This window comes from Dromiciops gliroides, chromosome X (genome assembly GCF_019393635.1).
Source record: "Dromiciops gliroides isolate mDroGli1 chromosome X, mDroGli1.pri, whole genome shotgun sequence".
Taxonomy (NCBI): Eukaryota; Metazoa; Chordata; class Mammalia; order Microbiotheria; family Microbiotheriidae; genus Dromiciops; species Dromiciops gliroides.
This window is the reverse complement of record NC_057867.1, coordinates 55,733,507-55,745,296: the sequence shown is the minus strand read 5'-3', so window position 1 is coordinate 55,745,296 and position 11,790 is coordinate 55,733,507.

Below are 11,790 nucleotides of genomic sequence, written 5' to 3'. Positions count from 1 at the left end.
TTCATTTTATCTAATTTGTATGTTCATCTTTGAGCTAAAATTTCTATAATGTGGCCAGAACATTTTCTTTCTGGAAAGGGTTTGTGTGTGAACTTCTATATTTGTGTGTATGTGCTGTGTCTGTGTGTGCATGTACATGGCAAAAAAAAATGCATATGTGCCCTAGACAAAGACTTTGATATTTTAACTTTAAAATATTAAAATATCAAAGTTAGAAGGCAAGTAGTCACGTTGAGCTATATTAAGAATAACAATAATAATAACATACAGAGTCAATTTCAAAGGATTTTTTTTAAACTGAGAATTCAGTCTCCTTAAATAATGCATATTTATCTTTTGGGAAACATGATATCTTTTCTTTAAAAATGACTAAATAGCTAAGATACATTTCCCATTTTACACTGTGTTAAACTAGTTCTGCTAAATATATACATGTATACATACATATATAAACATTTAATTTTTTAATAACTTTCTAATTCTGAAATTTCTGAGGAAAAATTATTTGAAGGCTAAAAATAATTAAAATCAAAAATAACTTTCTTCTTTAAAAAATCTGACATTTCCTAATTGTTTTGAGTATATAAATTTAAATAATGCTTATGTTCAAGGATGTTAATGTATGGTACCCAACTCATTAAGATAAGACAGCAAGTGAACTGTAATGGGTTCCATATATGGGTTCAGAGAACTTCAAGGTCTTATACTGACTCCAGAATCTTTTGTCCCATCTTCCCCTCAGGACTATATTTTATTCACAAACGCAAAGAAATAGCACACAGCAGGGACTGGGATGGGTAGGGAGGGTAATGATTGAAAAAAGTTCATTATTCATTATTTTTTCAAGAGTTAGATGGCATAAGTTTGCTTCCAATTTCCTTTTATGGCTGTGGTAAAAAAATATGAAAGTTTTTTAACAGTCGGTTAGCATAACTAAAAGACACCAGTTTTTCTTTAAGGACCACCCTTTCGGGGAGGAGACCAATGGCATGAGCTACGCACGCCAGTGCGCCTGCTGCGCATGTCAGACTGCCTGCTATGCACTCGACTTCCGGGTGGGAGCTGAAAAGGCAAGGAGAGAACGGAAGTGGGGCTTTTTCCTGCTCCGCTGGTCTCCTGGCTGCGCTGCACAGACAGACGCAGACTGGAGTTTGACTCGGCCCGGCTCTCGGTTAACAGCACGCGCTTGACTCGGTCTCTCTCTCCCCAAAAGTGGCCTTGGGTTTTAGTGAGTTTTATACAGAATATAGACTAAGCCTAGACTTAAGATGATTTGTATTGTATTTCTACTTTCCTATCCTTCTAATCAACATCACCTTGTGACTACCATACAAAAAAGGCTCTATCTAGAAAACCAGAAGCTTCTTCCATTTACTAGTCTGGGAGATAAATTAAGGGAAAGGTTAAGTAGGGGAGATTTATGATCTAATATCCAATTTTAATCTCACATTATCCTAGGCAAATCACTTAACCTGAATTTCCTCACCCCCCCCCAAAAGTGAGTTATTTCCCTGGTATCCCAGAGCTTTGAGTGAATAAATACAATACTTTTGTGTTTACTTGCTTCTTTATATAATAAACCTAATCTGTTCCACAGATTCACATGTATATTTCTTTTCTAGTAGAAAATTATTTTAATGATTACTACTTTGATGTGTAATTTGAAATCTGAAATACAGAAGACACTTTCTTTCTTACTTTGTTCATTATTTCTTTTTATATTACTAGGCACAGTCCAGTATTCATCCTCTCTCCCTCCTAATTTAACCTAATTTAACTGAACTTATTTATCTTTTTATCTCACTCAGTTGAACTCACCTGTGGCCTAGCACAATCACTGGCTGTCTCGGAACCATGAGATATGGTATGATAACCTTTCCATAACATTTTCAGGTGTCATGAACACATACTAAATTTGGCTTTGATCATTGACAATGCTATGCTAAGGTTTAGTAAAAAATACAGCAATTCAAACAGTTAAAGAAGATAATCCACCTTTCCAGACCAGAGTCCAGAATCCAGAATCCAGACCAGAATCCAGTTTTCCAGACCAGAATCCAGTTTCCTCCTGATGACATCTTACCACTTCAGGAAGACAAGAGAACTCAGAGACTTTATATGAACTGTTTTGCTTTATTAGTTTTTACTATATCCTTTCTGTTATAATATATATTATCTGTAACATGTACTCTCTGCAGAGGTTCTCCCTTTGCAAGACTAATGTCAAAGCGTTGGTTCATGAGGACAAAAAAAAAAATCGCCCCTCTGGACAAAACTTTCCTCTCTTCCTTTTCTATATTGTTGTTCACATATTATTAGTTAGCAATAGTTATTATATTCTTTTTACTGTTCCATCAAGGAAACATTCCATTTCTTGAGGAAGCAAAGGGGGGAAATGTGGTAAAAAAAATATGAAAGTTTTTTAACAGTCGGTTAGGATAACTGAAAGACGCCAGTTTTTCTTTAAGGACCACCCTTTCGGGGAGGAGACCAATGGCATGAGCTACGCATGCCAGTGCGCCCGCTGCGCATGTCTGGGAGATAAATTAAGGGAAAGGTTAAGTAGGGGAGATTTATGATCTAATATCCAATTTTAATCTCACATGGCTTAAGAATAAAAAACCTGACAAAGTGAAACATGAAGCTTATCTTATTGTCAAGACCTTTTGTAAACATGGAGTTTGATTTTATTCAAATGCCAAAATGCTATGTGAAAAATAGTTATAATGGTTATATATATATATATATAACTATATATAGAGAGAGGGGGGAGAGGGGGGGAAGGGGAGGGGGGAGGAAGGGGGAGGGAGAAAGAACTGCTAAAAGAGCTTTAAAGGAATTTATTACTAGATTTGGTATCCTTGCCTATGAATAGTGACAGAAGAACTCATTTATACAGCAGATTAAAGAGAAATCTTCAAGGCTTATAGATTCAACAGTATCACTGTCTATATGACACAGTCTGCACAAGCAATAGAAAAAAATACCGTGATTCTTAACAGGAAGATATTTGAAATTTGGACTGAGACTGGGCTTAAGTAGCCAGAAGTTTCAACTTTAGCCCACAAAAACTTGACTTAATTCACATGGGATATTAATTGGCAGACCTATGAGACTTTCTGTTACCTCACATCAGCCCAATTAACTGAGCTACACTTACTTGATATTCTTTTGAATCATTGTAAAGCACTAATGAAATGTGTTAAAGCATTTGATACACAGCTGTAATCTGCTTTAACCAGAAAATTAAGATGCAGTGTCATTCCATTTAGCCTGGTGAGTGAGTTCAAAGAAAGATGCAGTTATCAAAGAAAATCCTGCCAGGAATCCTACTGGAAGTGTATATATTAAGTTCTCATCACAACCAGTACTGCAGCAAAATGCCAAGGCCTCTCCACTTGGATCCATGTCTCAAATAGTAAGTAAGAAGACGATTATCCCATGAGACACTGGATGACCACGACCTATTTCATTCGTGGAAAAAAGTAACAAGCCCAATGCTTGCCATCAAAGTAGTATACATCGCGCAATAAAACAAGAGCCAAGTTCCTGTAGATGAAGATGATTTACCACTCTAGAATACAAAGGATTTGTCATAGCATTTCTGCTATGACTTCTGGAATAGGAACAAGGTCTCCATCCAGCTAGAGATTCCTAAAATGAACAACGAATGATTATACAATAGTTGATCTTCAGCGAACAATTCTGTATTATTCTCCTATTCATAAACATTAGAAAACTTATCAAAATTATCAGAAAAAGAATAAATTACTTTCTTTTCCCCCATAACTTCCCTGGTCTAAAGGTTCCTCTTTGACATAGACTGAATTTTATCAAACATGCAAAGCTCAAAAATACATTTCATTTGTCATCTCTTTGGAGATTTCAGATTCTCTGCATTTATCTCTATGAGATTTTTTTTAGTTTTTTGGTGGTTTTTAAAATAATAAACATTTTTATTTAAAGTTTTGAGTTGCAAATTCTATCCTTCCTTCCTTCCATCCCTCCCCTACCCCCTCCCTAAGGCATAAGCAATCAGATAAATGTTATACATGTGCAATTATGTAAAACATTACCATATTAGTAATTTTGTATAAGAAAACTTGAATAGAAGAAAAAAATTAAAGTGAAAAAATTGCCGTTCTTGAGAGAAGAAAAAAAATCACCTTTTGTAGGCGAATACAATATTGCTTTCCTACATGTGTCGTGACAATTTGTTAAAGACTTGAAAGTTTCTTAAAGCTTGCTGTAGTCTCACATTCTTTAATACCTAGCAGGAGCCACCCCACTGATAGCTAACCATGCCCTAGACAACTGCATGTTTACATGCTTTTGAGTATTGTAAGAAATTAAATTGAAGACATTACTGCTTATTTAAATTACTCTTAGTGGGAGAACAAAAAGTTGAAAGATTGGTATTATCCAAATCCATCAAAGAAAAGTACCACTGAAGTCCCTCATTTACATCTTTTTTTCTAGCTGAACAGACTATTGGATTTTGTGTAATGTCTTTAGAAGATCAGTTCCAGAATCTCAAATCCATTGTAATTATAATATAACCAGATCTCATTCTGTTACCAACAACAGATTTATCTACCTATATTTTAAATTATTCTCAGTAGAAACCAGTTACTTTAACTCTTGATGGTACTTAAACTTACCTTTTAGCTTGTTTCCTAGACGAAGTAAGCAATGTTACTTCTTCCCTTAGCACAATTACAGCAGGAATTTTTTCCCATTGCAACAGTCCTTCAGAATCATATGGCTAATGGATGTTTGTACTAGGAAATAAGGGTGGAGCATGTGTCTTTATTGGAAAAGAATGCTGTACTTCTATTCCAGACTTATCTGAACATATTAATGATCTACTTTTTGAAATGAGATAGCAAATGTCCAAACTCTATGAGGACAACTAATGGGACTTTAAATATTGCTACAGTTCTATTTTTGGATCCCTTGGTACTACTGTCATAAATAGACATTATATATATATATATATATATGAGAATCACACTTGTATGATGTTGCAAAGGTCATACTTTGATTCAAATGTCAAAAAATTTTAGCCCAGAAGAGAAAAAAACACTGTACAGTATCTCCTATGCAATTAATTTTTTTTAAATGAAAAGAAATTGATACAAAGCAACACACATGGCTCCTAAAAGACATAAAATGGTAGACTGTGCAAGCAAAGTTTTAGGATCTTAGATTAAAAATACATTAAAATGGAGTTATATATAAGGCTTAGTTAGAAATGTACTAATATCACTAAATTTATAAGCTACATGTTGATAATCAAAATAAAATAACCTACATGTAAATTCTAACGTAATATAAGACATCAAAAATATTTAAATTTTTATATATGTGTAGTAAGAATTCAGTCTATCCTCAAACTGTTATGATTTTGTTATTGGGGAATGGATGGGGGTTTGAGAGAGGGGTTCTTAGGAATTCCTCTTTAAAGAATTACACCCTCTTGCACACAAATCCAATTTGAAAAAAAATAATAGATTATTTAGGGGCTAGTGAAAGGAAACCAAGAGAGAAATCCTTGGACTTCCTCTCATGAGAAGACATAGCACAGAGGCGTAGCTCTGAGATACCTATCTCCTTGAGCAGGAGACAGGCAGATACTTTTATAGAGGACTGATGCAGGTGATCATCTGACTGCAAAGTTCCCTTATTGGGGGAGGATCATCTCCCACTGGTGGTGGCTGGGGAAAGTTGGGTGAGGGGCAGCTCTAGATCTTGCTCAAGCCATCTCTGTCCTCATGCCACAAACGCAGCAGCCACACCTATTCTTTTCTCCCCAAAAGGTGGGGGAGACTGGAATGAAGGGTGGTGGTCCTGGAGCTAGCTCAGTCCCCATCCAGTGCCACTTATCTCTTTAGGTGTGTCTGTCCTTTGGTTTAGTTTTTCAAGGATAATTAATGTTCTTTTCATTTACCCCACAAAACTTCTGGGATACCCAGGGCCATTCAAATGAGGTACCCAGGCCCATAACATTATGAATCTCTGTGACTGCAGTATCTTAACCTTATCCTTGAAGTCCCTGAAGTTGTATGATACAGCTACTGTTTTACATCCCAAAATAAAATTTTGATCCGTTTCATTTTCCCTTTCCCTTGGATAAATATTTCGTTTCTGACTTGTAACTTTAACGAAAAACCCTATATTATTAGATGATTTGTAGAACATTCTATGAGAATTTTTCACAAGAGTATCTAATACTCAGACTTCTCTGGTCAAACTGGGATGCTTGGTTAATACAAAAGAATCTCTGTCCTCAAAACAACTATATGATATAATAAGATACTGTTTTCAATTTTTTTCATTTAGCAAACATTTAATTTCTCTTTCTTCCACCCCTCTCCAAACCCCCATAAAGAAATGCAGTTTGGAACTATGACCTAAAAATTACTTTACTGTGCATATTCTTTGACTTAGCAATACTACAAGGCTTATATCCCAGACAGATCAAAGAAAAGGAAAAGAATTCGTGTACAAAAATATTATTTCTAATAAATCTGATTATGAAACATAAAAATGAATGACTCACTTTGTTTCAACAGTAATGAAAGGACTTCTGTTTCCTCTGATGAGACAATAGCCATGTATACATGGGATCTTGCCTGTCTAAGATCTCCCAGGGAAAACAAGGGTAAAGGGGATTCAAGAAAAGTTCAAGTATATTAGGAAACATATGAAAGCCTATGTTCCCAGTATTTGCAAATTGCCACTTCCATTGCCCCAAAGAGACTTCCACCCAGAGTTTGTGTGAGCTTAGATCACAAGTTCTTAACCTGGGGTACACCAAGCTGTTGTTTTTCTAAATTGGCCCTTTTTTGGATAACTATTTCAGTGCAATTTTGTTGCCTTTATAATCCTACATATTTTATTTTATATATTTAAAAACATGATTCTGAGAATGGCTCCATAGACTTTACCACACTACCAAGGGGCCCATTAAAACAAAAGAGGTTAAGAAGCCATGGATTAGTGAGAAGATAAGGAAGAAGCAGCTTTGTTATACTAGAGGTTGTTTTTAAGCCATAGAGCAGGATGCAATTTATTCTTTGTTCCTGAAGCTAAGCAGAGGAAAGCAAATTGTGAAGTGAAATCTCTGGTCAAACTCGTTTGCTAAAGGTAGAAGTGGGGTGGAAAGGGGTGCTAATTGAAAGAATGAAGAAAGGCTCAAGTTTTTATTTATTGATTTTGAATACATTCTAGACCATATCTCCTATTCTTCTATCCTCCAACTGGAGGATATATATTACCTCAAATGGGCCAAAGAGAGACAGCAAATGGTGAAACATGGTATGAGGGGAAGGGTAGAGGAGGGAACAGGCTAGGCACCAAAAGCTGGATCACCATCATTCCACTTCCCCTCCCCTCAGCTACTGAAGTAATTTGATAGATGATGGGACTCTCTCTCAAGCAGAGGACTCTGACAAGCCAGAGGTGGTTACAGTCATTACTAAATGGACATTATAGTCTCTTTGATACAAGTTCAGTCTCTTTGATACAAGCTAGCTGTACTGTCTGCAGTGGGCCCAGTATCTCTGATGATGTTGCTGATGGAGGAGGGGGGGAAGTGCATGGAGGCTATAAAACACTCCATCCACGAATGATTTCTTATTACTTATTATTTTTTCTTAGAGCCCTGGTTTCTACTCTGTGACTAGAACCCTTAGCTCCCTAACTTGTAGTCCTCCACCACTAGACTGGTTCACTGCTTAAGTTTGTCCAGCCATTTAAAGCCATAGGCATAGTTAACTTGATTCATTAGACAATCAATTTCTTGATCCAATTAAAATAGATATCAGAATGCATAATCCATCGGTTAACACATTTAACATTTCATCATCACCTTACACTGATTACATTAAGTTAAGTGAGGGAACCATGCACTATGAAACTATGATGATCAATCTTGGTCCCAAAGAAGAGGTATGGGGATGCAGTTCCTTCCCTTATTCACAGTTAGGAAAATATATGGGTGGATTATGAAACACCTCAGAGTTGTGTTTTTTAAAAATGTGTTCATTTGGCTTGTTATAAGGGACAGGTCTGTAAGTGGGGGGGCGGGAGGGATACACTGAGAAATCAACATAATGCCATAAAAAGGTAACAATAAAAATTTTATGAAATAAAGCATAGACTACAGAGTTGAAGCTGGACATAGTGGTGGCAAGCTATGCCAGAATGGGAGAGATTATATCGAAGAAGAGTGATGAGTAAAAGGACAAGTACAAAGATACAGAGTATATGGAGTGTGAGTGAATGAATAAAAAGAATATTGTCATCTGAGAGGGAAATTTCCAAGTTTCAGATTCTGTACATGATCAGTTCTAAGATATGGTGAGGTCTAACATTTGACCATGTCATCATATGCAGCTGAAGAATTCATTAGAATTTATTTATTCGGGGCAGCTAGGTAGTGCAGTGGATAAAATACCAGCCCTGGAGTCAGGAGGACCTGAGTTCAAATTTGACCTCAGGCACTTAACACTTACTAACTGTGTGACCCTGGGTAAGTCACTTAACCCTCATGGCCCCGCAAAAAAAATTATTTATTCATTTGACAAGCACCTAGAATATGCCAAATACTACAGTAGGTTCTGACAATATGACATGTACTCAGAAAAGTAAATTAATGCATATACACAGCCAATACATGCAAAGTAATGAGGGGAGGGAAAGACTAACTATTGGAATCAGGAATAAGAAGTCCCATGTAGGAGATGACTGTGACCTAAGCCTTGATAGCAGCTAAAGATTCCAAGAGGCACAGGTGAGAAAGAAGGCATTTCAGAGATGAGGAATAGCTTAGAGCAAGGTATAGAGGTGTAGGGTAGAATGTCATGTTTATAAAATGATAAGCAGGTAGTTTGGCTAAAATATAGAATGTGAGAGAAAAAATATTAAATGTCTATAAAGAAAAGTTGCAGAAAGATTATGAAGAGTTTTAAATTACATATGAGTGTTCATTTCACTCTTTTTTTTTTGGTAGGGCAATGAGGGGTAAGTGACTTGCCCAGGGTCACACAGCTAGTAAGTGTCAAGTGTCTGAGGCCAGATTTGAACTCAGGTCCTCCTGAATCCAGGGCTAGTGTTTTATCCACTGTACCACCTAGCTGCTCCCTCATTTCACTCTTAAAGCAAAAGGCACCCAGTGAAGTTTCATAAGCAAGTGAATCAATGTGACAGCTGTGTAGAGAATGGATTTGTGATGGACCAGACTGAAGACAGAGGGATCACTTAGGAGACTACTGCAACAGGTCAGGCAGGCAAAAAGGTGGTGAGGGACAGAGCTAACATGGTGGCAATGAGTGGTGGGAATGGGATGGATGGGAGAAACCTTATAGAGACAGAATCAACAAAACTTGGTAACAGATTGGAAATGGATATCAAATACGAAATTTCCTGACTCAAAGGCCAGTGCTATGCCCATCAAGCAATGCTAAATGCTAGTTTGTTAGTCGAGTGAAATCAACAGATTAAATTAGATAAATGCTTCAAAAAATTTCAAAAAAACATTTCCTAAAAATTACCACAGGATCATGGATTTAGAACTGGAAACCGACTCAGAAACCATCTAGTTCAACTTTCCTATTTTAAAGTATAAGAAAATGACTTTCTAGGGATATTGTAATCTGACCAAAAGTCACATATCAGGATCAAAACTTGAGCTCAAGTCTTCTAACTCCAGAGTCAATAGCATTGCTCTTGCTACTATAGTCTCCCAAAAAGTCTAACCTTAAAGAAAAACATACAAATGCACCTCTATCCCTTCTGTGCAGAGGGGGGAACTATGAGTACGGAATATTGCCTATACTGTCAAGATTCAGTTGATATATTTGTCAATTTTCCTCTTCTTTTTAGAGGAAAGAATATATGACCAAGAAAAAGTGCCATAAAAAGAAAGGACATGACAAAAAATTACAAAATTTGTTAAATATTGATCAAACTATTCTTGCTAAATACAAAAACAGTCTTCATATTTTCAACCTGAAAAATGTCACCTTGTGAGTTGTAAACATCATTAACCTAACGGTCTTATGAATATTATCAGAATGATATAATCAAAAGGTTGATTCTGTTGAAGCAAGAAAAATTAATAAATTGCCTTTGGGTACATGCTCTTTCTTAACACACTAACTAATGTTTGGCAGAAAATCACCTAGACTTTGCCACAATTCAAAATGAAGAACAAAACCTATGTAATAAATATGTATAATCAAGCCAAAAAAATCCACATTAACTATATCCAAAAAAAGTATCTCATTCTGCAATCTTGGTCCTTCACCTATCTATCAATAGATGGGGTAGGGATATTTCATCATTAATCCTCAAGAACTGTGGTTGGTCATTACATGATGAGGGTTCCTAATTCATTCAAATTTGGTTGCTTTTAACATGATGTTAAAACTGTATAAATTATTTTCCTAGTTCTACTCACTTAGCTTTGCATAAGTTCATAGAAGTCTTCTCATATTTCCTTGAAACAATCCCCTGGGGGGGGGGCAGAGCTAAGATGGTGGAATAAAGGAAATGACTTGCCTGAGCTCTTTCTAAGGCACCTCTAAATACCTTCAAATAATGCCATAAGACAATTCCTGGAGTAGCAGCACCCACAAAATACAGGGTGAAATCATTTTCTAGCCAAAGACAACTTAGAAGGTCAGGAGGAAAGGTCTGTTTTACCAGCATGTGAGTGGAGCTCAGACTAGCACAGATGCAGACCCAGGGCAGATCCAGCCCCAGCAAACCAAGAGCAGGCCTTGGGAGCCTCTGAATCACCAGCAGCAGCAACTGCTTCTGTAACTCAGCCCACAGATGGTAAGGGGGCCAAAAAATTGGGGAGAAAGAGATTACAGGGATCTCTTCGCTAGCACTGAGGCAGGAATGTTGTTTTGCCCATAATCAGATCCAGGTCACAGTCTTGGGTGGCATTCCCAGATGATAGAGGAGCAGAAGCACACCAGTGCTTGCAGCCACAGTGAAGCAGGACTCTGTTTATAGTTTCAGGGCAGAAGAGCAGGCATGTGGCTGTTTACAGACCAGAACACAGGCCAAGAGAGTAGTAAGCATACCTCTCCTTAAATCATACCACCTTGGAAGAACTAAAAACTTACAAATTACTAGAAGTATCTCTGAAAACAGCTTTAGAAACCCACTGAAGTTTGGGACAGTGTGCCCTCCACCCTGGAAGCAGTGTCCCACTTGAACAAAGAGTTAAAAGTCAAGAAATGGGCTGGGAAAATGAGCAAACAGAAAAAATACTGACCCTAGAAAGTTTCTGTGGTGACAGAAAAGATCAAAATATACCCTCAGAAGAAGATAACAAAGTCAAAGCTCCTACATATAAAGCTTCCAAGAAAAAATATGAATTGGTCTTGGGCCATAGAAGGGATCAAAAAGACTTTGAAAATAAAGTAAGAGAGGTAGAGGAAAAAATGGAAAGATAAATCATAACAATGTAAGAAAATCATGAAAAAAGTCAAAAGCTTGATAAAGGAGACACACAAAAAAATTCTGAAGAAAATAACACCTTAAAAAACAGACTAGACAAAATGGTAAAAGACACACAAAAAGCCAACGAGGAAAAGAAAGCCTTGAAAAGCAGAATTGGCCAAATGGAAAAGGAGGTATAGAAGCTCTCTGAAGAAAATAACTCCTTTAAAATTAGGATTAGCAAATGGAAGATAATGACTTTATAAGAAATCAAGAAACAATAAAGCAAAACCAAAGAATGAAAAAATGAAAGGCAAAATATCTCATTGG